The sequence below is a fragment of the Solanum lycopersicum genome, chromosome 1 (genome assembly GCF_036512215.1).
Source record: "Solanum lycopersicum chromosome 1, SLM_r2.1".
Taxonomy (NCBI): domain Eukaryota; kingdom Viridiplantae; phylum Streptophyta; class Magnoliopsida; order Solanales; family Solanaceae; genus Solanum; species Solanum lycopersicum.
In genome coordinates, this window is record NC_090800.1 from 61,564,398 (window position 1) to 61,591,822 (window position 27,425).

At 33.5% G+C, this 27,425-nt stretch overlaps 1 long non-coding RNA gene across 1 annotated transcript; it reads right to left on the reverse strand.

The window, feature by feature from the left end:
- Positions 1–608: 608 nt before the first annotated feature.
- LOC138340850 (uncharacterized) lies at positions 609–3,463 on the reverse strand. The gene is made up of 2 exons (XR_011213694.1): positions 3,351–3,463; positions 609–899 (listed from the first exon to the last, which is right to left on the reverse strand). It is a non-coding gene; the product is annotated as an uncharacterized lncRNA (long non-coding RNA).
- Positions 3,464–27,425: the final 23,962 nt, after the last annotated feature.

Genomic DNA, 27,425 nt, shown 5'->3' on the forward strand with positions numbered 1-27,425 from the left:
GTGTGACTTTGTGATTTGGGAAGTTTTAATATGGCTCAGTGTTTTGAGAAGTGATGGTGTGATTAGCCAATATTATTGATGTGTGCCTATAAATTGTAATAATTTCCCTAAATGATGCATTTTTATGAAAACTAGTGTTATGCAAGAAACTTAAATTTTTGTGAAATAACTTCCTAATATTGTGATGAGTTTGTGTGATCTACCATTTTGACTTCATGAAGAAGGGAGTATGATAATTCCTTTGGTTTAAAGTGGAGAAATTCTCCTTAAAATGAATTGACCTTTATGAAATGCCTGTATATGAACTTTATGAGGACATGTCTGTATGTTAAGGAGACAGAAATTCCTCCTTGAACATAACTAAAGATGGTGATGATATGTATTTCCTTGATAATGTTATACCTAAGTGATAAGGATTTTGTTGATCTACATTACTCATGATCTATGTGCATCTAGTATGAGTTACTTAGTTTCTATTTGAGTGATAATGATGAACATGTCTATGTCACGGTCCTAGAGCACCCCCTAGTCGTAACATGGCATACTTGACCTCGAAGAGGTATTATACAAGCCTCATATCATTCATAACATTCAATCATAAGGAAAAATGAAAAGGAATTAAAACTTTTTATTTAAAAATCCTTCACTTCAACAACACGACATTTAAAATAATAGTGGAAGCCTACACTCACATGGCCATCTAACCAAGATATGGAACCTAAAGATAATGTCACGACCCTTCAAAATCGAAAGACTTAAAGAAAACTACCCATAACCTATTACAAATTAAATACAAGAAACTTCTAAATACTTGTCCCCGAATCATGAGGAAATACACTTGGTCTTGGAGAACTCTTCCCAAGCACTTGAATATAGAGAAATATATCTCTTGCGGGAACCTACACTTATATTAAAAAGTAGAAGAAATATGTGTTAGCACAATTAAGTACTAAGTATGATGACCATACAAAAACATGCTTAAAAAGAGACATTTAGATTGAAAGTCATGCATATGTCATTTTGGTAAAACTTCATAATTAATAAACAAATCTCCAAAACAAATCAGCATACTAATCATATCTTAACATTAGGACATATTCAACATACAAGCTTTTAACAATACATATTCATAAGAATAATAAACATTACATTATTCACATAAAAACATTAAGACCATCCATAAGAACAACTCTAAATCTTACTTGCGCAATGTATGAGTGTCATCCCATAATATTACTCACTCTAAGTATTCCTTAAAGTCACCCTAGACTAGGAATATTCATAATCATTAAGTCAAGACAAAGAACTAACTCGTAGTACAACCCAAGCAATCTGTACACTACTGCGTTAATTACATAAGTCAACATTCTATATTAACTTAATTAAGAGTACCATTATTTATTAGAGATTAATTCAACATCCCCAATAGCATACTCATACGATATAATGGCATAACCACATAAGTAATCCTAGATTTCACTTGTGCCATGTATAGATAAGGTCTCATAACCCTACCAATACTAAGTACCATATTTGGGCTACCATGCTAATACCTATCATACATTAGTCTCATCCATAGTTCATACGCATAGTAAAGAGACATTTATAATCATGTTCATATCCATAATTCATATACATACTTCATATACATATCACATAACATAATGCATATTCGTAGTGCATTAACATAATACATATTCATAGTACATAACATAATGCATATTCATAGTACATAACATAATGCATATTCATAGTACATAAACATAAGAGGAACACACCATGACTAATCACATAGTCAACTTGTGCCATGTATGAATGACATCCCATACTAACACTCATACTAAGTAAACCCTTTGAGGAACCATAGCATATAAATCACTTTTGTATTCATATTTTATATTCTTGTTAATTAGAGGGAATATATCCTTAACCCACATAGACCATGCGAGCTACATGGAATTCATGTCATATGACCCCACATCGAAAAATGCATCCAAATTGCTTAAGGTAGAACTAACATATTTAGATTTAATGTGGATCTACTAGCTAATACCTATGCTGGCACATAGTTATGAGATTGGGAGATTGCTTCTACAAATCTGGCCTGACTAGCGGGAGAGTTTCCATTTCATGAGAGCATATGTAGAAGACCCAACCTAACTAGCGGGAGAGTCTCTACCTCATTTTCCATATCCTCTCAGTGCTAAGCATTATTGCAAAACATATATATTAATAATATTTAGATTGTATATACATGTGTGAAATAATATTTTAGCCTTAATTCAATACAATTCATAACATAGCTCATTGATTGAATAAGGTGAGAACTACCTTTCACCTTCAGAATCCTAATATACATGTGAGAAATCCTTGTACATACATTCATAGTGTTTTCATGAGATCTAACATTATATCAACACAATAGGATCACCATAATCATATTTATGCATGGAGTGTGTGTTTAATTGTCCCTACTATGACAAAACAACAACAACATTATCATCATAAGCACTTCCCTCTTTAAGTGTTCATAAGCATGTACATACTATCATAATCATGCATAATCTTCATATATTGCATTCAAGGATCTATAGACCATTCAACTCAATTCATCCACATTCGTTATACTAGACATGTTCATAATCGTAATTCAATTAGTTCTTTAATTAATTGCATGTGTCTACTCATATAATCATTTTGTAAGTCATGTGGATATAACCCTTCCATAATAGAACTACATACAGTTCAACATATATAATAATGTAAGCACCTCCACCATAAGTGTATCAATCCATTCATACTCAATAAATAAACACCTCCGCCATAAGTGGATCACTCTTCAATCTATCACAATTCTATATTATTAAGGATATATCTCAAACCATAGTTTCAGGATACTGCAAGAGACAAGACAATTGACATCCTCCATCATCCACATAAGCAATTCAACATAAAATGATTCATAAATTCCCTTTATAGGTCATGATCATTATCTCACCAATACATCAATAATTCACCATAATAAGATATAACTTATGTCATGACTTCATAAACTAACTTCATATAAATAATTACTATTCATTATACATTCATAATTAATCAATTCTCAATCAATTTCCAAAATAAAAGAGTTTAGTGAAAATCGTGGATTATTAAAGGACTTAAATGTAAAATTAACTTATAATCATTAATTAAACCTTAATTAATCAATATAAATGTTTTGAAAATGTTTAGCATTAAACCATGATTAGATTAGAAAATAGGGTTTTGATCTTTGAAAGACTTTGAAATTCTTTTGGATTGGACTCCTTGAAAGAAAGATTGGATCAAGGATGAAGGATCATGATAACCTTGAAGAAAATTGATGAAGAAACTCTTTTGAAATCCCCAAATCCAAGCTTCCATGGCTTCTTCTTCTTCATTGAGTTTAGAGAGAGAAACATTGAAGGAAAATGAACTTTTTGATTTGAAGTGGGTCTTTGTGAAAGTCATTTTATTTTGGGGATATTTTAATATAAAATCTCTTATATAATTATTTAGAAATAATCTAAAACATACCCACTTTCTAATTTAACTTAAAAATAATATTTACAAAAACACCCTTCCAAATATGGACTTAGCCATAATAATCTAAGGAAATGTTTAAGGAAGTACTTAAGGTCCTTGAAGTAGTGCACTAGTCTTGAACCCTCCCTTAAAATTATACTTATCCAAAATTTTGGACCTTTTATATCTCCAATTTATACACAAACTTATAAGGTTATACGTGAGGCTCTAGTTCAACCTATTAATTATTTGAGTCATTGTAGTCTATGTGTGATTTAAATGTTATTGCATATTGATATTTTGGTGAGATTGAAATAAAAGATCATGTCATGATTAGGATAAGGATGTTCCTTTGATGCATTAGGAGTGAGTGAATAAAGTTTTAACTTGTTTGTGTTGCAATGCATGCATAATAGTATGAAGTTTGTGTTCCTTGTAAAATTTATTAATTGACTAGTATGATGTGTTATGTGGAGTTTTGTGAGATTCTAAATGATTCATTCATTCCTTGAAAATGTCAAGTGTTCCAAGTGTCATTCGAGGACCAATGGTTCCAAGTGGGGGATATTGTAACAACCCCTAAAATGAACTAGGATGATCTAGATCCTCACATGTGTTGAAGAGTAATTAACATATTAATAGAGTGTGTCACAACTTGTACTAGTTGTTTGAAAGAGTTTGGAAGTCAAACGTCGAAGAATGGCCAAGCATTTAGAAACTAGTTTTGTGTACGTGCTAGTGTGCCTTTTCATGTTTTACATGTTGTTTGGTGCCTAAATAGATAGAAGATTACTCTATCATCTCTATGGACATATTAATGGTCGAAACATCTGGGCACGACTCTCCAAGGACCACGCTAAGGTTCCTAGAGGAAAACCCAAATATTGGCAAGAATCTGCAAAGGCAGTGTCAAACCACGCCCATGATCGACGACTAGTGTTTTGGTTGACACTTCGTCAAATGGGGGTGTGGCTCCACACTTGTCTTTGGTAAATTATACCCCAAATGAGGGATTATCAGTCATAAACGACATAGTGCAGGATGAAACTGTCATTCCATTGATGCTCCGTCATTAGGGCCGTTGTTTGGACCTGCAACTCACTGTCTAGACATGGCCATCCAAGGGGTAAATTAGGAAACAAACCCCACGTCCCAATTCAATCATGGAAGGTAATTTTACCTATGTTAGGTGTTATAACTTAGTTTAAAACATCAAAACCTAAATTAGTATTTATTCTTCAAATCAAAACTTTCCCTCTCAAAATAAACTCTCCCTAAAACCTTCATTGAAGACCAAGCTAAAGATCAAGCTAGGGGATGAATTCCAAGTGGTTTATTCTCAAAACTTTTGTGGTATTCTCTTTTATTAAGGCATGGTAACCCTTGATCCTTAGTTAACCTTTCATCTAAGGAGTCATTTCAAAGGTTTTCCAATGAGATTCTATGATCAAAATTCTTTCTTTCAATCTAGCCATGGGTTCATTGTCAAATTATTTTCAAAGTCATTATAGTGATTGATTTATTATTAATCAAATAATAAATGGTTATAAGATTAATTTCAATTCAATTCCATGAAGAATCTATGATCTCCCTTATCTCTTAATTTAGACTATAATTTGGGTCTTGTGATCTTAATTAGATGATTGAATTGTGATTTGATTGTAGTGTATTGTTTAATCCTATTTCCATATATATCAATTTATTATTCATTGTTGAGAATTTTCTATGATACTCATGTCTTAAAGTATTGGTAAGTTGACCTAATTTCTACCTTATAATGTTGGGATTGATATTTTATGGTATGGTCTACTTATGTTGGCACTATTTACATTCTTGTCTATCTATATATGTTGTAATCATTGACTTTAAAGCAATATATGTAAAGTTTATATGATAAATATCATGACTATGGAAGTTAATTATATAGTTTCAATTCTAGTATCATGATTTAGGTGTATTGATGATGTTATCTATATGTGAATATTGTTGTTAGGGTTAGGTGCGGTCTACATGTTTAGGTGTTATGAATACTCTTAATATAAACTAATTACCAATGTAAACTTATATGAATGTGTAATATTATGCATGTTAGGAATCTTCTATTCTAATGTTGAATATGTTCTTGTCTCTTATGATGTAATTTGGGTGTGTGGTCTATATTGCCTTATACTCTTTATATGAGTTGTTCATGACGTGAGGGATATGGTGTAAGTGTTTTGATCCTTGAAGGTTGGTTTACTTAAGATTAATGTTGGTTCTCTTAGGCGTTCATGATGACCAAAATGTACACACACATCTCATACATACCTATAAGTGTAGTATGTTGATTGTGTCAATTGAAGGATTGAAAGTAAAAAGATGCATCTTTACTAGGATGAGTTAAGAGCTGTACTGGTGTAGGTAAGGGTATGTGACTTTATCTATAGATTGCACAAGTGGGATTTGAGGGAATTCCTGGGTTGGTTTATTAATATACATAAGTTATAATTGTATGATTAAGCTATGAACATGATTTATGTGATGTGATGATAAGCGTATGATTATGAGGGAGTTGAAGTGATCCTCTTGTGTATCTTATTACTATGTTATGATGTAAAGTTTATGATTAATGAAATACGAGCATGTGTTGTCTAAATGTGTGTATGTGAAAGGCTCTCTCATATATGTACACATTCACACACATAGAAGTATGAATGAAGCATGTACTAATGACGACTAGTGAATGAAAGTCTCTTGGATGATTTCCTTAATTGTACTCTAAACTAGACTATGTTATGATTGTGCGAAAGAATATTCTAATATTAAATTGGTTTTGATGAAAGGACATTATCATCATTAATTTATGAGCTATGTATATGTATATAAGGAATTAATTGCATAAAGCTTATCTTATGAGTTTAATAAAGACTTAAAAGCTTTTCAAAAGGGAAAGTTAGCTTAACAACGAGTAAACTTGACAAATGAGAGGACTCCCTTCCCAAAAGGAAGGTAGGTTCACCAAGTCTTCTCAGGAGGTGCAAAATGCAATGTTAGATAACATAAAGATAATTTCTTGTAAGAACCTCTTAGTTCATTAACTACGTGCCCCTGTAGGTTCTAGCGAGTGGATCCACATAGATAACTATTATGTTTGGTTCTACCTTTGCAAGTAAAGAACCTTCTTTGGATATGGGGTTTTATGACACCGGATACCATGTTCAGCTCACATGGTCTAGTGTATGTAAAGGCAAAGTTATGTAACATGAACAATGGAAGTAAGATGATGAACCCTAACTAGGACTACCTTAGGGAAGTTGCTTAGTGTAGGTGAGGAAATGGGACTTTACCTATATAATTCACAAGTAGATCTGGAAGGAAATTCTACGAAGGAGTTCTATATGTACATGTATATGTATATTTATCTTATGAACAGCATGATGATATTAACATACTTTTTGTAAAGATAGCCTCGTAGACGTAATCGGCGTCGTCGTCCTCTTTTAGGACTAGCATCTTAGCTTACATCATCACATTCATAGGTTAAAACGCGAATATTTTAAAAACTTTTCATTACTTCCACATTGAGGTTTACATACACCTCTACATAAACATAATATTTATATCGAGTGTACAGAGACCCTTCGTATAGGAAGATTACTTAGTCTTCTACTTTTATTGCACATAGATATATAAAGTATAACATAATCTCAAAAAGCATGTCTAATCTCATAACCATCTAATAAGAGTGTAATAATTTGGGCCTAGCCCATTCATTAATATAACAAGACAACATATAGGTCATACAATGTTTAGTATCCAAATGAAAAGGAAAGAACATAAGAGTCTTAGTACTAGAACAACTTCATAAGCTTGATAGTGGCATTGCCCTCGGAAAGTGAGTACCTACCCAAATTTGATGAATGAGAGTTTCAAGTCTTCCAACAAAGTCGTCTCAAAATCTCTTCAACGATCGGAACCAAAATTTTTTGGAAAAAGGTAGAATGTGGTTAGTACACCACTTGTACTATGTATGAGATAATATGCACACATATACTGAAATCATCTAAAAGGGACATTTGACTAAAATATTCAATTTCCTTTGAAAAGATATATGCACATTTAATAAGACCATACCAATCAATAAGACATATTCATTAAGTAATAGGCATTTACATCACAAGACCAACACCACTAAGTCTTTTCAAGTCAACATGCATATCATATAATTGAACACATAATCAATGTAACTCTATCATCAAGTTATAAGAGCAACAAGCATGAATAAGATCACATTTAAACATAATCAAAGCAAGACCATTACTCATGACACTCTTTAAGTCCACTTGTGCTATGACTAAGAAAAGCACCATAACCTTACTTAATCAAGTAAACCTAGCAAGAACCATAACCAATGTCCAACTTCACATAACATAACATTAAGAGTACATAATATCATAATTGAGAAATAGAGACCAAATACATGTTCATAAGAGTAATGAACATCATATAGTTCCATTAACATGGAATATCATCATATACATATCATTTACATTTATAAGCATATGAATACATATGAACATCCTCCTAAGACTTCCCTCAAGTCTAACAAGTGCAATGTTTAGGTAGAGTCCCATACCCCTACCTAGACTAAGCTAAACCCCTTACGTAATTTAAGTTAGAGTTCAATCCTTTAGTTCTTTTTACCTTTTGGGAACATCTTTCCTTAACCGACATAGAACACACGAGCTAATGTGGAATCTGGTGTCATGAAACCCTACACCAAAAGAAGGCGGACTACTTGCCAAGGTAGTAATAAAACATGAACATAGAAACTACGTCGATCCACTAATCCTTATGCTACATCTCCTTACTCTTGTTCACTCGGTGCTAAGCTAGAGTCTCTTTTTGAAATGTCTTTAATACCTTTATTAATTATCATAGCTTAATGTAGGTCATAGGGTATGAAACTTGTATAAACATCATCATCATAGATTAATAAGTATTGCATGAGTATTGTTGTTTTATTACAATTCATATAAGTGATGTTATCACATGAACATATTTGCATCATGATAATGAACAATGGCAAATCAATACCATCCTTATAACATTTAAATATTCGCCAACACCTCACAATCCATAGTCAAGACATTTCAATTAAACATCATACCAACCCTATCAACCTTAATACAAGACATACTCCAATACAACATCATAATTTAATCATAGTTAACCATAATTGAAGTAAAGAATAGGGATCACAAGACTTACCAAGTCTTCTTCATAATCCATCACTAAGGTCTTACCATCAACACTTAATTCAACCCAATAATGGTGTAGCATCATCACACAACAATAATCAACATGATAAATAGTCTAATTGAATCACTACATCACAATTCATCACCAGTTTATGTCATAAGATAAGAAACTTAGGTCAAAGTCATAATTAAGATTAATTACTAAAGAACTATAATAATAGGACTATAATTTATCTTAAACTAATAATGATTGATACAAAAAAAATCATCTAGTAGTAATTCAACAAATAACAATTCAATTTAACCAACATTACATAATTCATAACAAGATCATAACCTAGGGTTAAGGGGAATAGGTCATCTTCTACAAACTAGACCAATCCATAAAGAAATAACATATTGAGTTAAAATGCATGTTAATATATTCATAATATCCAAAATAAATCATAAACAAAGTAACTATAACATCAATTTCATATTGGATGAAAACCCACTTGAAAACCAACTTTTGAAATCAATTTGATGGAATCGTTAGAGGAAAGAGGTCCAAAGGTTTAAAGGAATCCCATTCCTTACTAATTGATGAAGATTGATGGAGAAACTTGACCCTTTACATCCATTGAACCCACCTCTACCTTGATCATCAATGGGGTTCTTCAGCTAGAGAGAGAAAGAAGAGAGAAGAAAGAAAGTTTTGAGTTTTGGAATCATGAGAGCTTAGGTAACTCTAATTAGCTTAGGGGCTTTATATAGGTTGTTAATTTACTTAATTGGACATCCCATAAAACCTGATTGATCTCCTAAATAATCCAACTAATTAATTGACTTAAGTAAAAACGTGCCACAAAACAGTCCTCACATACGACACCACGATCGACGGATCGTGTGTCCATCGACGGGCACAGTGCACCTCCATGCTGCTCATCCGTTGATGAGTTGAGAAATAATGAAAAAGAGGCTTCCCATGGATTTGGATAAGCATCCATTGATGGAAGCAGTCCACGCCCTGTCGATCAGACAACGGATCGTGGATTGCATCCGTTGGTGGACACTGCTTTTGGCAGCCTTGGACCCCAAAATACTAAGGTCTCCCTCGAGGGTCCTTGGATAGTCCTTGGGGAGTCGTTATTAAAAGTTTCAACTACGAATCAACTTTAATGCATGTTAGACACCCTTCCACCAATTATCATCATTTTTCGACTCCTAAAAGCTAGTCAAATAGTCTAAGGCACGCTAGCACCTCACTGAACTAGTTTTCGGACGACATAGATGTTCTTGGAAGCTTTGACTTCTAAACTTCCTATATTATTTATATTCATTAAAATTGAACTTAAAACAGTGTATAAACCTTTTGACACTCATGTTAGGCTCTATAACACGTCTTAGATTTTTGAAGTGTTACAGTGTCCCTATCCTATTATTTTTCTATTGATGTTGAGCTTAAGATGGAAAGATGAGACTTAGTGTCTTCACTATGAACATATGATATTTTAAATGAAGTGATGTTCCAGCATTATGTTATTCTATGAAAAACTTTAAATTTTTTGCTAAATTTCTATTACATGGCGAAGAATGAATGCTAAAAAACTTGTCTAAGAACTCTGAGAGGTCGACAACGCTGCTTACTTCTATGGGGTGCTCCCCGGTCGTGAAAAGGGAAGACTAGTTGCAAAGTGTTTTAAACAACTAGAAGACTTAGAATTTTTTGGTACTTTTCAAAATCAAAAAGATTTATATCCATAAGACTTTTAATTGCTATGACTTAAATTTTTGATTTGCAAATTCATCAAATGGATGTAAAAACTATTTTTTAAATGGGGACCTGAATAAGAAAATTTATATCGATCAACCTGAGTTTTTGTTAAAGCAATCCAAGAAAGTAAAGTATTTAAACTTACTAAATCTCTACATGGATTGAAAAACTTGATTCCTGCATGATTGAATATGATTTAAAAACAAACGAGTGTGATAAGTTCATTTCTCATAAGTGTTGGAATAATTCTCATGTTATTATTTACCTATATTTTTATAATTTATTGATCTTTAGCTTAAACATGAATGTTATTGATGAAGCTAAAAATATTCTTAGAATCCATTTTGATATGAAAGGTCTTGGTGAGACAAATTTTGTTCTTGGAAAAATAATAACAAGAACATGTGAGGGATTTTTCCTTGACCAGTCACATTATGTTGAGAAAATTTTTAAAAATATAACTTTCTTGATTGTAAACATGTTGTAACTCCTTTTGATTCAAGTTTTCACTTATTTACTGTTGAAAGCGAAAATGATGTAATAAATCAAAGGGAATACACTAGCATAATCGGAAGTTTGAGATATATGATTGATTGCACTAGGCCTGATATTGCATATGCAACAAGAGTACATGGTAGGTTTATACTGACAGATTTACAAGCAAGACATGTAATAAACATTGGCATGGTATAATAAGAATTATGAGAAATTTATATGGAACAAAAAATTCTGATTTGTTGTATACGAAATATGATGATGTACTTGAAAATTTTTTATGATGCAGATTGGAACACTTTATCAGGTAATTCCTGTTCTAACACTGGTTATATAATTACTTTGGGTGGTGGTGTTATTTGTCAGAGATAAAAAAACAAACTATAATTGCTAACTTTACCATAGAGGTTGAACTTATTGTTTTAGCTTCTGTTAGTGAGGAAGCGAATTGGTTAAGATATTTATTATTTCAAATACCTTATTTTTGAACAATAATTCCTCCTATTTTAATTCATTGTGATAGCACTGTTGCAATTGGTAGATTTCAAAACCGCTATTACAACGGTAAATCCAGACTTATAAGGAGGAAGCACAGTAATGCAAGATCGTATGTGACAAGTGGTACAATTAATGTTGATATGTCAAATCTTTTCATAATCTTGCATATCATCTTACTATGTCCTTAACTATAGAAACTGTATGGAGAACATCAAGGAGGATGAGTTTGAAACCTATAAATCCTTGTATCATATTCGAGGAAACCCAACCTAGAGATCCTATAACTATGTTTAAAGGAAAAAAATAATCATATGATGACTTGTTAAGAAAAAAATGCATTATTTTTTCATTCCCTCCAATGATGTGAATGTATTGTTTCCTATGGTAAATTGTGGAGGTTGAGTTTCAAAAACTCTCAATGAATAATCTGTGTCCCATATTGGTGGAGTGTTAAACTTACCAAAACACTCTAGATAGATTTTCCCTATATGAGTGTGGAAGTAGGTCAATTTCTATAAGAATTGGGATTTTTCTCAAAGCCACTCATGAAACCGGGTAGAACAAGGTTGTAACGAGATGACTTTGAAGCTCATGTCATCACCTTGTTTATTATGTGTGAACAGTGATATTTTATTTCCCTCAAGTAGTCATATTTCAAGTCGAGATCACTATGACTCTGAAAGAGTAGTTATTGTTTCACTTAGTGGAGGTTCAATGTAGATCACACCTTCATTGTTCATAGTAATCTTCCTTCAACTAATAGACACTCTTGGTTAATAATGAAATCAGTGGGGGATTGATGACTAGTTGAGCATTTTAATATTAGTTTTATGTTAAAATAGTTGATTTTCTTTAATGACATAATGTTGCCTCATTTTTTATTCTTCCATTATTTTGTGAAACCTATGTAACATAGGTAACTTTTAATACATTTATCTTCACTATTTACCACCCCATTATCTTCTTATTTATTCCTAGGAAGACTTCTTCTACTATAGATAATGGTAGTCTTCATTTGGTTTGATAGACAAGTAAAATAGAGAGAGAAAAAAATTAGTAAAAAAAAGAGTTCTTATTAGTTGAAGGGATATGTTGTTTTTGTGGAGTTTTGGACTTAACTCTTGTACAAAGTTGTTGAGTTATACTTTGTGTTAAGATTGATATATCCTGGAGGGGACAAATCAAGAAGGACTACTGCTAGACCGATGAAAAACATTTGCTGCAGTGGACTCCTGAAAGATTGTGATATATCCACGCCTTAACCTAAAGATATATTTATTTCTTTATTTTATTTTGAATTTTAATCTTGCAATTTTACTATCTTATAATTTTTCACTAACATTTCACAAGTTTGTAGAAACCTTATCACTGCATTTTGGGAGGCAAAAATTTGAATTAGTTAGCCGAAAATGAAGGATATTAGAATTTGAAATAACTAGAAATTTGTTAAACTTATTTGTGTATTACTCTTTGTGCCTCGGATTTAAACTAAGTTGATTATTTAATCCTCCCACATATATTTAAAACTTATCAAAACTCTTCTCATTAACTTGAACTTCAATTTAAGTTGCACAATTGTAAATTTTATTCACTCAAAATTCATGATATCACTAAAAATAGAAAAACTTTTCTTCCTTTTTATGTTATACTATAGAACTATCTATTTTTCTCTATAATTGAAAAGGTGAAGTCTTTGACCCTCCAAATATATATAATTCAAATGTATATTTATTTTACTAATTGTAATCACATTTTATTTATTTATTTAAAATTATATTGGATAATAAATAATTTTGTAAAATAAGAAAATTATGATTAATATTGATTATGCTTAGAGTGAATTAAACATGTTTTAGTCCTAAAATGCAAATATTCGTTTACTTTGAAATGAAAAAAATATTTTCATCTTGTTATTACATAAATTTATTTTATATTGAAAAGTTTAAGATTTTTTTTATTATACATTAAAACTAAATGAAGCATGTTCAACATTTTTCAACTAAGAAAATACTAAAATATCTTCTCCATATTGAGTTCTTAATTAAAATATCTCTTCATGAAAATATGGGTAAATTAGTATTTTACCCAACCCATTTATTACTGAATAAATTTTAACCCATATCAAATATGACTAGTTAAATTACTACCCATTTTATATGTACCCTTTTTCAACCCGCCCACTTTTGACCCAACCCGCCCATTTGCCACTAATATTTAGGATCAAAGATAATTTATGATTCTTCGATCCATAGAAATTTCATCACACATTCAACCAAATTACAAACACATAAAGAACTAAGCAACTAAATTTGACTATAAAATTAGGCAAAAGATTTAGTTATTTTGGAGCGATGTAACGTGTATTGGGTCTATTATCCTTACTCCAATTTATATTTAATTAAATAATAAATATTAATTATATTAGTTTATATAAAATAGTAAAAGTTGTTAGGTAACTTACAAGCCCTAAAAATCAGTAGACTTATTCAGGCCGAGCTAAATAGTCTTTTACTGAAATAAGCTTCAAAATCACAGTCCAATCCTATCAAATCACAGGTAAGGTCAGATGAATTTGTTGTGATACTTATGAGCGTTTACATAGGTGAGGTTCCAAGGAGATTTTGGATTGAAGATTCTTGGAATCAAGTTGGATAACATAAGCAAGGTAGGTTGTGGTGCACCAATAGGGCTATTTTACCCTTGATTAGAGATCTCGGGTTCAAATTCTGATTATAGATTTTTTTAATTGGGAGAGTGAACCACAATCGGAAATTGCATTATGAAATTTGAATTTGTCCAAGCTCCACACTATGGGTGAGAGACAAAAAATAGTTGGAGAACTTGACAAACAGACTGAACGGTGTTTGTACTTGACTTTTCCACGTGTTTGCTTTTTTTTGTGTGTGTGTGTCCCTCATATTGATTTTACTGGCATGCTGATTTCATTAGATCAAGTCTTTTTGTCTACAAAAAGATAATATAATAGAACAAACAAATCACTTGGGCAAACAATAGTATATCAATTTTCTAAAATAAAAATTATGATCTTTTAATGTAAGTTATATTTAAATAAATATTATATTTACCTAAATTAAAAATATATGAATATGGATGATTCGTAAATGAACATAGTATATGGTAAAAGTGTAAATCCTGTTAACTTTTTATGCTTATAGATTTTGATAATATATACCAACAGGTTTTTGAGGACAGAATTGATAAGCTCGACATTTATAAAAACCCCACTTTATCTGTATAAAGCGTGTGTTTGGTATGAAAGTTTCTAGAAAAAATGTTTTTGAAAAATAAAGTAATTTCTAATTTATTTTCTTATGTTTGGGTTGTAAGTAGAAAATATTTTTCGAAAAATATCATTTAGTAATTTGTTTGTGAATGAAAAACATTTTTTAGAAAATATTTTTTCTTTTTACTAGAGAAAATATTTTTTACGAAAATAATTTCTAAGTTAGAAATAAACCTAGATAATCGATCTAGGATATAACCCCGCTATACGAACTAGGACATAACCCTGACGATCGATTCGAAATCCGACAGTAAAATTTTAAACTATTTTTCAAATATAATCTTTTAAATTATTTTATTTGGAAGGGGAGGGGGGGGGGGGCTGGTAGGAGGGTAAGGGTAGGGTGGGGTAAAAAGTAAAAATTTGAAAATTTGAAAATACTTTTTTTGGGTCGTGGGGGGGTGGGGGTGTAGAGGGGGTTGTAGGGGGGGGCGGTATGGGAAATAGGGTCGAGTGGGGTTAATATATAAAATTTTAGAATTGATTTTTATAAAAAGACAATCTTTTAAAAAAAAAATTGGAGGGGGAGTGAGCCAGTAGGAGAGTCGGGTTAGGTGTAACTTCTCGCAAATTGAAGTTATAAGGAAGAAGTTAAGAATTGGAAACAATGATTTTTGGAAATAATGAAAATTTGGAAATTTGTTTAGGTTAAGTTAAGGAATGAGTTTTGGTTAAGTTCAAATGACTACACTCCTAGCTCAAGATAACTTAGATTTGTTTGCAGATATCGTAGGAAAGATTGTTGAATTATCTTTTCAATGCCACCGAGTTTGCGCAATTTCGAGATCATATGAGTGAGATATGCCCTTTGGAAGTTGGTCTATTCAAATAAGGAAAGTTTAAAATCGGATTTTGGAAGGGTAGTTTGGTACTTTCCTTACCCTATTATTTTAATTTCGTTTAGGGGTCTAAACTGAAATTGGTCAGTTTACACTTTTGAAATTAGAGTTAGGATTTTCGAAGAAAGAATGCATAAGGAGAAAAGATCCAAGGTAATCGTTCATAAGGATTTAGCTTGTGTATTTTGTCAAGGGGTGATCCCACGAGGTATGTGAGATCACATAATGTTTCGTTCGTTCACCTAAGTGGCAATGATAATTCAATTCAGCAAAGTTACATAGTTTTGAACGTAAATTTTTTGAGTTATTGATGAAATTCATTTGAATTCTTGTGGCTTGTGTTGTTAATATTTTCTTGAGTTTGATGCATGTTTTCGGATGTAATTTTGAGTTGAATATAGTATACATTGAGGATATAATCGATAAGTGTTTTGAGCAAGAACTAAGTTTACTGGGAGGGTTTAGGGTTGAAAAACTAAGAAAAGAAGTAGGGGAGCACCTTGGGAAGGTCCTAGCGCATCGCCCTTCTAAGAGTGGGTTTCTGAATTTTGGGCTCTGGGGGGTCGTGCAAGCAAGAGTGCCCCAACCTGGTATCAGGAGCCCCATGCCTGTCAGAGAGCCAGGGACGCTAGTCTTCACATTTCTTTGCCACCACTTTGTACTAGTTCTTAGCACTGTACCTATGTTTTCTAGTTTATTCTAAAATTCTAAGGTACGTTTAAAAATCAGAATTTATCCAATAAACATGAGATCTTAGACCTTGAATCCATAATTCAATTGAAGGAAAGTTAATATTCAAGTCTAGAAGTTAAGTATCATGTCAAAGGAAGTTCTTAAAGTTTTTAGATGTCTTTAACAAACATTTTAACTTTGTTAAGTAATGAGTAAATATTGAAGTTCATTTTTTCAAATAAGTATATGGGGACTATGTATCCCCAAAGAATTTATAATGTTTTCACATTTGAGAAAGAAATGGGAACACCAATTTCCAAGAGAGATTTTAAGCTAATAAGTTCAGAGTAATTATCTCTAATCAAATAAAGAAGTTCTTTTAAACACATAAGAGCTAAGTATATTTTTGGGAATAGTATTGAGCACCGATATGTGGATGCGAGTTCATATCAACTCAATTCTCCATAAACAACGTAGGCATCATGGTAGTAAAGGATTATACTTCTTAGATGACTCTTTAAGTGTTTTATAGCATAGAATAGCGGATCTACTTAGTTAAGGTATCTTTAATAACCTGGAAACTAATAGACCAAACTAGAGCCACAAGCTAGGGTTCTAAGGTGTGTTGATGGATAAATAGAGTCCTAGATGAGAATTTATGTGTTTAGAATGAGGTGATTAATGGTTGAAGATCAATGTATTAGACATAGTATCCTAGATGAACTTTAAGAGGTTGGTGGAGCATGGGAAGGGGAACCACCAAGGCAAAAGATAAAGCCTAAGTCAAAGGGCCAAGGATTCCCAAGGGTTCACTACAACCTTCACGACTAGTTTTGTGGACCACGGTCAATGAAAGGGTCCTTGAAGATGCCTTACGCAATTGGGAGGCTAGATAAAGAGGCCAAGGCACTACCCCAAGCTCATGAGGAACTTCAGGAGTCGCTAGCTTGACCACGACCCGTCAATGTGGTTGTGAAGGTGACTTAGTGTTTAAGGTCCAAATAAATATTGGTATCTACTGGTCTATAAACCACGGGCACCACCACAGACTGTCCAAGTGGTGGGTGGGACGGGGATGTTAAGTGAGGGATATTTGGGTAAATTCCTATTCGACTAGGTTTAAGTGGGGGTTTTGGTTTGTCTTTTATTAACCCAATTAGAGTATTTTAAGGCATTGAACCCCAAATTTAAGTCACTTTATATTAGACTCAATTCTGAACCCCAAATCACTCCTTTCTTAAATATTTCCCTCTCTACGAAGAGCCTTTATTGAAGAAGAAGCTAGGGTTGAAGTTAAGTTTAAGATCAAAGGCTCCAATGATTAAGGCTTGTGCTAGGGATTTATTTAAGTTATGTTAAAAATTTTATATATGGTTTTTTCCACCCATATAGTCACCTAATATTTCCCCTAGTTTGTGAAGGAAAACCCTCAATAAAGCTAGGGTTGCTTCCAATGTATGGGTTTTAGGTGGGCATGATTCCAAAAGGATGGATACTATTCATATATGATTAATTTTGTGTTGATTCATGATGTTAATATTAATTTATCTAAATTCCTTGATTAAACCTAATTTTCAAAGTATGTGGATTTGTGTTTTTGATGAGGAATTGATGATTCTTGCCTAGTCTGTCTTGGTTGTTGGTATGTATAGAGCTTATCCAACAATATGAATATGAGATCATGAATTGAACTATAACTATGCACATAATATATAATATTTATTGATATGATTAGAATTGGGACCTTTGATGAATTGTAATTAGGATTAACTATGTCTAATGATTGTGACTAGTATGTATTGTGATCTAGACTAGTATGATGATTGTGGAGTAAGGATTGAATATAGGGATTGAATCGAAAATGTTGATCAGTAGGGATTAAAAAGTAAGTCTATTATGCTAAAATATCTTGCATACATGTAGAATGTGAAATGCTAATTACCTAAATTGAATCATTCTTGGTAGAATAGAATAGCTTGAGGTTGAGTCTTATCATTTCTTCATGGATAGTTGTATTATGTAGCTTGAGTTGGAAGATATCATGGTAGATTTGGAATGAGGAATTATGCACTTGTTAGGTTAGCTTGAACTAGCATTTGTAGGATTTGTTTTATGGTAACTTGCATTAGTATAGGCATGGTACCGTAAGATTTAAGACCCATGCTCTTCTGTGGGTAGCTTTAAATAGAATGGTTAGAATGCTATTCATGGTAGCTTTATTTGGTAAGTCCAAGACCATTTCATGGTAACTTAGGATTAAGACCTCATTCTCTACTAAGGATAACTAAGGGTTAAGGATTCACACTCCCGTAAGGATAATTTGCATCTTAATGAGTGGTTGCATGGGTGCTAGGTCGGTATACTTGTATAGTTCCTATGATAGCTTGGATTGTATGATATGATATTATCCATTATATATAGGTCTAGTATGGTAGTATGCTATTCTTTTATAGACTAGAATGAAATATAGTTAACATTGAGTAAGTTAGCCTAAAGGAGTACTTAGTGTGAATGGTAGTATGGGATGTCATTCAGACATGGCACAAGTATGAATTGAGATACTTATGAAGTGTCCTATCATGCGGTGTATTTCTATCTTGCATAGTTTCTATAGTTTCCTTCCATGATATGATTGACTTAGGTTGGTAGTTCCTTGTCAATGTGAAGTAGGCCAACAGTGACACCTAGAAATAGTAAATGTGAATAGAGAGACTTCAAGATATGCTTACTACTGTGTATGGTATTGTGGTATTCCCCACATGCATTTTAAAAGTGTGTCTTATGGTTACTTAGGTGTGTAGTGCTCTTATGACATGGAAACCTAGGTCTTAAATAGTAGGGTGTACTTCGGTAAAAAATGACCAAGAAGATGTACTTATCTTAGGAAGTATAGTGGAATGCTACATTGGCCTTGAACAAGTATTCTTAGAGGTGCCTTATGAAGTAATTCACTTGAATATGAAATAACAAGGGTTGAAAATGAGCTTATGATTATGCCTTAGGTTGACTTATGGTATTATGATGTTTATCTTATGATCTCGTTGTTGCCTCTTGTGCGTATGTCTTATGTTGACTAACCATTTGAGATGTTTATATTTGTATCATATCATTCATATTTTTTTATATTTTTTACTAATGCATATTGCCTATGTTCGAATCAAATGTAGAGTGTAGGGAGATTGAGTTGCTTGGATGCTAGAATCCTAATTATAAGAAGATTGAAGATTGGTGATTCCTCATAGCTTCGAGGAGCAACCCCTTATGCTTCAATTATCTCTTTTTGTTATGTTCGTTTAAAGACTTTTATTCATGTAATCCTAGATATTTGAGACAATGATTTTAGAAAGACATCTCTTTTATGAAATGCTTTTCGACTCTATGTTATAAAAATGTTTTATATTCTCCCATTTTCTATGATTTTATGTTATAAGTATGCTTAGTGCTTGAATGCGACCACTTTGTGGTCAAGTACACCATGTCACGTCTAAGAGGTGCTCTCGGGATAGAAAAACTTGGTATCTAAGCATAAGGTTTTGGGAAAATTTTCGGATGTCTCAATCCACATCTAGTAGAGTCTTATTATCGATGTGAGTCATGACACATATATGAGTAGGAGGATATAGGATGCTTAGGAAAATGTCTCACTTCTTCGTTCTCTTAGTCATGTTATAGAGTTTAGCTTTAGTAGACCCTTTTCTAATGTTTGCCTATGATTTCCCCCGGTTATGGATAACATTAGGACGAACTAGGAGGTAAAGAGAAGACAATGGGGATCAAGAGATTCCTCCCTAAGTCCAAGATCAAGTTCCTAATGACCCTCACATAGGGAATGTCACACTAGTAGATTTTAGGGCTTCCATGAAATTGTTGGCTCAATCCTTGATGACACAAGCTAATGGACAGGTGGTAGCTCCGTTAAACCTTATAGAGGGAATATGTGCTTGTAGGATTATGGAGTTCTTGACGATTAACCCTCCGGAGTTTAGTGGCTCTAAAGTGGAATAGGATCGAAATGGGTTCATAGATGAGGTTTATAAGTCACTTGATATCAAGAGGGTTACTTCTATTATAAAAGTATTGTTAGCCTCTTATCAATTGAAAGGTGTTCCCCAAAGTTGGTATGAGCAAAGGAAAGATTCTAGGCAGGTATAGTAGGGTCCTATAGAGTAGGAAACATTTAAGTCGGTTTTCCTTGATAGGTTCTTTCCTCGAAAGATGAGGGAGGCTAAGTTGGAGAAATTCATAAATAATAATAAATGCAACATGAATGTCGATGAATATGTCTTGAAATTAACTCTTTTGTCTAAATATATCTTTGGTATCAAATCCAAGGGATTTGATAAATAGGTTCATGATGGGGGTTGTTCAAACTAATAGAAGAAGAATGCCATATGATAGTGTTTATTAATGAATGGATGGATATATCACCCCTAATGGGTTTTCCCCAAAAAATAGAGGAGTAAAAACTGATAAAATAAAGGGCTAGGGAGAAAAAGAGTTCTAGGGTGGAAAATTATGGGTCCGGTGGACATGAACATTCAAAGAATCGACAAAGTTTTCCGAGAAGGGTATTCTAATACTCCTTATTAAAAGGATGATAGGATGTCTACCCTTAGGTCTCAAGGGAAAAGTAGTGAGTCCCGATGTCATTCTTGTTCTAGGTATCGTAAGAGGCATGAGGGTAAATGTTTGGCCGGTATAGATGGTTGCTATGGATCTGGTGAAAGTGTCCTCATGATGAATGATTTTCCAAAGGTTTACCCTAATGACTTGCTTGAAAAATCTTAAAACAATTATATATTCTATATGCTCCAATCTAGAGAAAAATCAAGAGTGATCTCCTCATGTCCTCTTCCGATGTATGTTTCATGTTTTAGAAAATCTTTAGATCTTTATCTTTTATGACTTGCTATGTTGGGAATTGATGTTGTCCTTGATATGATTGATGCTTAGAAAAGCATGTGTGGGATTACCCAAGGTGGATATAGTGTGCCTATTCCGTAATGTCTTTACATGATTATATGTTGCTATGATTTCTTTATGTATGTTTATGAAGTTGAGTAGGTCTTGTTAAAATTTACCTCTTTCATTGTGTTGCCTCTTATTGTAGAATCCTTAAATTAAATGTGCATTTTAGGATACATGAATTTATGTTTAGCATGTTGTAGCTATTAAATATTAGTTTCTCCTTGGAAATAAGTACATGTCTCTTTCATGCATTTTGAGTTGCATTAGGTATGTTTAGCTTGGAATGGATGTTTCATTGGTTGTTAGTATGCATGTAGATGTAGTGCATGCATGATGGGATGCTAGTATAGAGTTCTTTCCTTTATGAAGTGCTTATAAAGGTCATTCAAGGACAGATGTTATCAAGAGGATATATTGTAATACCAAAGGAACTAATAGATAAACCAGAGCCACAAGCTAAGGTTCTAAGGTGTGTTGGTTGCGAAATTGAGTCATACATGAGACTTAATGTGTATATAATGAGGAATTTAATTGTTGAATATCAATGTATGAATTGGACCTAGTAGCCTAGATGAACTTTAAAAGGTTGGTGGTGCATGGGAAGGTCAAGTACCAACGCAAAAGGGCAAGCCTAAGTCAAAGGTCCAAGGTTGCCCACCCTTGGTAGCTACTACCTAAGGGTCCATGTAACACCCTACATCCAAAATAAGTTGAAAATCAAGATTTTCAGAAGTTCCAAGTGCCAATGACAGAGCCAACTAAGGATCAACAGTTGACTTACGGTTTGTTAGTCGACTCCGTCGATAGGCCAGTTAACTTTCACTCCTCCGTCACGAATGATGGTCAACCAGTACGGACCTTCAGTCAACTTACACCAGTAAGGACCTTCAGTCGACTTACAATCTATCAGTCAACTCCGTCACTGACTCCGATATCTTTTGAGTAAGGGGACTTTTGGTTTTTTCCTTGTTCGTTTCGCCCCTAAGATACGTCTTTTAGAGGCTAAATCCTGATATTTTAGTCACTTTAAGCCTATAAACATAAATAGAACTTACCTAAGTCAAATCATTAATAAAAACATAGAAAATTAAGACCAATAGAGGAGAAAAAGGTCAAGAACCCTATTTCAAGAACTCAACAGTTTTCATCAATTCCAACCTGGAAATCTAAAGATTTCTCAGTGGAATTGGTTGTTGGTATGTGGCATTTCACTAGTGGGTTCCTTTCGCCCATTAGGTTCGTAGAATTAAATCAGTTTCTTGATTCTCTTATTATGGATAGACCTAAGGTTTCTAGAATTATATCATTTATCATGAATTAGTTACTTATATGTTCCAAATAAGATTGTCATGTTACTAGTAAGTTTATTGAATGAATTTTAGAACCCTAGGTATGCATTTCTTTAATTCTTGAATTACACATGCTAGGTCAGATATATCATTTATTCAGTTACACATGCATTAGTTATTAATGTATCATTATTGGATTAATTTTTGCATTCTCATATTGCATGTTAAGTTTTCAGTTTTCCAGTATTACAAAAACTCAGTCATAATGTGTTAATCACTTAATTCATCGAGATTATCATAATACCGAGTTAGACCAGGGTTTCAGCTTACCCAAATAGACCCAAAACTACTATCCAAGTAGGTTGTCTGTCCCCTATGTGGCATAAGTTTAGTGCTCACGCCAGCATGTCTTTATACCTCTGGCAGGGTATATTGGGTCCTTTTGATGCGGCATATACATCGGATTTCACATTTCGCTTATGCAATTTTATTATCTATTATTAGTAGCTCACATATCAGTCAGACGCTATTGAATTGACCATATTTACAATTCAATTAGTAATCAGTCTAACATCTTATAAATTTGGTCTTTGCATCCAGTTAACGCAACATTTAGTATATAATGTTCAAACTATTATACTCGCTTTTGTGGTTGTTCAGTTATGTATTATTTTAGCCTTACTCTATACTACATATTTAGTACCTTTCAAGTACTGATGCATACATGTGCTACATCTTCTCGTCATGTAGGTTTAGGTTCTAAACATCCAGATCATACTTAGGTCAATTCATAATCCGCAGTTAAGCAGAATCAGTGGTGAGTTCTCATTCTCCGAGGACAATAATTATGAGTTTCTTTTCAGTACTTTTAGTTCTTTAGTTTCAATTTTGCTGGACTTAGTTAGGGCATGTCCCATCATTACTAGTCAGTTAGAGGTTATCTTCGGACATAGTCAGTTTTAATTTAGTGTTGAGTTAATGTTTTCTTTGTATTAAACTCATCAGATTTCATATATCTCAATTATAGTATATGGGTATTCCCCATCTTTTCAATTTAATTATGATTTAGCTTGAACATCAGTTCATTATCTTGAGTATGCTCATGATCATGTCGGCACATTTATCTTGGGATCACTTGTAGTCCTAGGTCTCGTGTCTGAATCTCGCGGGTAGCTCGAGGAGTCACAAACTTGGTAAAAGAGAACTAGGTTTAAGAGTTCTAGAATGTCTAAAAATCCGTACAAAGTAGAGTCCCTTTCATTCGTGTAAAGTGCACCACATCTAATAAGAAGGTTGTTACAAGGTGTTTAGTAAAATTGTTCACTTTCTTGTAACTGTTATCGTGCGTAAGGTATGATTAAATTGCATTCTAATATGACATTCCACATTTTAGTGTTATCGTGTCTCTTCATAGAGCTAACGCCAGGAATGCTAAGGCGGCTCCTCCAGTCCCAGATCTAAAACTCTCCAATGATGAACTTAGAAATGTCATTCAAATTTTGGATCAGTGTGTCGCCAATCAAAACAATAAGCGGGTTCAAGCTTGTGTGAATGCTAATGGTGGATCAATCACAACTAGGGTCCGTGACTTTGTTAGGATTAATCCTCCAGAGTTCTTAGAAAAATACACTGGTGAAGATCCTTATGATTTCTATGATGAGATCAAAAAGATTTTTGAGGTGATGAAGGTCACTTGAAATGATAGGGTTGAGCTAGCCATTTATCAACTTAAGGATGTGTCTTATATCTTGTAAGGAAAACAGGGGTACAGATGCACTCTCGTTTACTTGGCAATGTTTTAGTGAAACCTTTTTGGATAACTCTTTCCCGATAGAGTTAAGATAATCTAGGGCCCATGAATTCATAAACATAAGGTAGGGTAACATGACAGTCCAAGAGTATGGGCCAAAGTTTACCAAACTCTCTAGGTATGCTCCTCATATGGTTTCTGATTCCAGAGCTCAGATGAATTATTTCTTGTATGGAGTGTAGATTATGTGAAAACAAAGTGTAAAATGCTATGTTATTGGGAGATATGAATATCACTAGGCTTATGATTCATGCTCAACAGTTTGAGGGTGATAAGATTAGGGAATACGCCAAGGAGAATTAGAAGGCTAGGACTGGACTATTACTATTTTCACAAGAAATCAGGTAATGGAGATTGCTCGTAGACTCAGTAGAACTTTTTTAGCCCCAGCCTCTTTGTCAGCTAGTGTTCCATCCTCTAACAAGAGGTATGATTAGAAGGTTAGGGAACCAGTCTCCATGTCTCAAAAAATATTTCAGGCACCTAGACATAACCCACGTGCGCACAGTGTGGTAAGAACCATTCGGGTGAGTGCCTTTAAAGAAAGGAGTGATACTTTGGATGAGGGAAGTCTCTTCACAGGTTGAAGAGTTATCCTTCTAGAAATGTTCGAGGAGGTACTAATGGTGGAGATCAATATACAACATCATTGACACAAGAAGATCGGCTGACTTATTAGGGTGACTTATCTGGAAGAGGTGGCGGTTAGCGCCAAAACATGTTGTATGTTTTTTAGACTTTCTAGGATCAGGAAAGATTTCCTAATGTAGTCCCTGGTACGTTACGAGTCTTAACCTTAATGTTTACGCATTGTTAGATCCAATGGCTACTCTCTCCTTTGTAACTCCTTATATTGAAGTTTGATTCAGTGTTAGTGTAGAAATTTTTAAAACCCTTTTCAGTCTTCATTCCAGCCGGTGAACCATTTTTAGCTAGACGGGTATACAGAAAATGCACTATCACAGTCTCTTCAGAATTCACCGTAGTAGATCTTGTAGAGTTAGAAATGGTAGACTTCGATGTCTTTCTAGGCATAAATTGGTTACGTTCATGCTATGCCTAAGTTGATATAGAACTAGGATTGTTTATTTTCAATTCTTAAACGAACCAATCTTAGAATTGAAGGGTATTATCTTAGCGCGTATGGGTAGATTCATTTCCTACGATAAGGCTAAAAGATGATCTCTAAGGGTTATTTCTATTATCCAGTTCGGATTAAGGACTCTATCTTCAAAACACAAACTCCTGAGTCAATTCGTGAAGTCAATAAAATTCTAGAAGTGTTTCTAAAATATCTTCCTGGAGTTCCTCTCCAAAATTAAATTCAATTTGAAATAGATCTCCTTCAAGATACCTAACCTATTTTTATTCCTCCTTACACAATGGCTCCAGTTGAGCTTAAGGAGTTGAAAGACCTTATAGATAAGAGCTTCATAATACCTAGTATTTCTCCATGGAGTGCAACAATGTTGTTAATAAAGAAGAAAAATGGTTCTATAAGAATGTGTATTGACTATTGAAAGTTGTACAAGGTCACAATAAACAATAAGTATCTCATCTCCACAATTGATGACATGGTTGACCAACTTTAGGGTGCTAGCCATTTCTAAAATATAGACCTCAAATATGGTTATCATCAGCTAAGAATCAGAAATAGTGACATTCCAAAAATAGCCTTCCAAACTTGGTGTAGTCATTATGAATTTGTAGTCATGTCTTTTGGACTAATCAATGCTCCTGGAAATTTTATGGATTTGATGAACAGAGAGTTCATGTAGTACTTTGACTTGTTCGTTATCGTCTTTATTGATGATATCCTCATTTACTCTAGAAACATAAAACAATAGCCAGTTATTCCCTAAGTTTAGCAAATGTGAGTCCTAATTGCAATTTGTTGCTTTCGTTGGTTACGTTGTATCTAGTGAGGGGATCCAATTGGATTGACAAAAGATAGAAGCAGTGAATTAATGGTCCAGACCTACTTCTTCTACAGATATTAGAAGTTTGTTGGGCTTATCGGGATATTACAGAAGGTTCATGGATGGATTTTCATCCATAGCCTTACTATTGACTAGGTTTACTCAAAAAATGGTCAAGTTTTGATATTCAGCTGATTGTGAGAAAAACTCTGTAGAATGGAAAACTAGATTGACTACAACTCTTCTCTTGACTCTACTAGAGGGATCAGATGGCTATGTTCTCTATTGAGATGCATCTAGAGTTTGATTAGGTTGTGTGTTGATGCAGTGGGATAGGGTTATTGCTTATGCTTTTAGACAGCTTAAGGCGCATAGTAAGAACTATCCAACTCATGACCTTGAGCTTGCAGTAGTGGTGTTTGCACTCAAGTTATGAAGACACTACTTGTATGGTGTTTAGGTAGATGTGTTCACTGACCATAAGAGCCTTCAATATGTGTTCACCGAGAAAGTGTTGGATATTTCCCAAAGGAGATTGCTTTAGTTCCTTAAGGATTACGATATGAGTGTGCATTACCATCTTGGTATGGCAAATGTAGTAGCAGATGCTCTTAGCAGATTATCTATGAGTAGTATAGCCCATGTAGAGGAAGAAATAAAATAACTATTGAAGGTTGTTCACATGATTGTTTTTTTGTGAGCTCTCCTTATGAGCATATCAGACATGGTGTAACAATTTAGATTGGGGCAGAATCTTCTTTGATAGTGGAGGTTAAGTAAAAGTAAGACAGTGATCCAATATTGCTTGAACATAAGGGTGTAGTCCACAATCAGAGAGTGGAGGTTTTCTCCCAAGGGGGAGATGACATACTTCCCTATTAGTGTAAATTGTGTGTTCCTGATATGGGTGAATTGAGACAACACATTCTTGTAGAAGACCATAATTCTATATATTCTATTCATCCCGGTGCCAATAAGATGTACCACGATCTGTGGGAATTCTGTTGGTGGAATTATATGAAAAGAGATATAGCATATTTTGTTGCTACGTGTTGGCAGAGATCATGACTCCATTTGGGTGATTGTCGATAG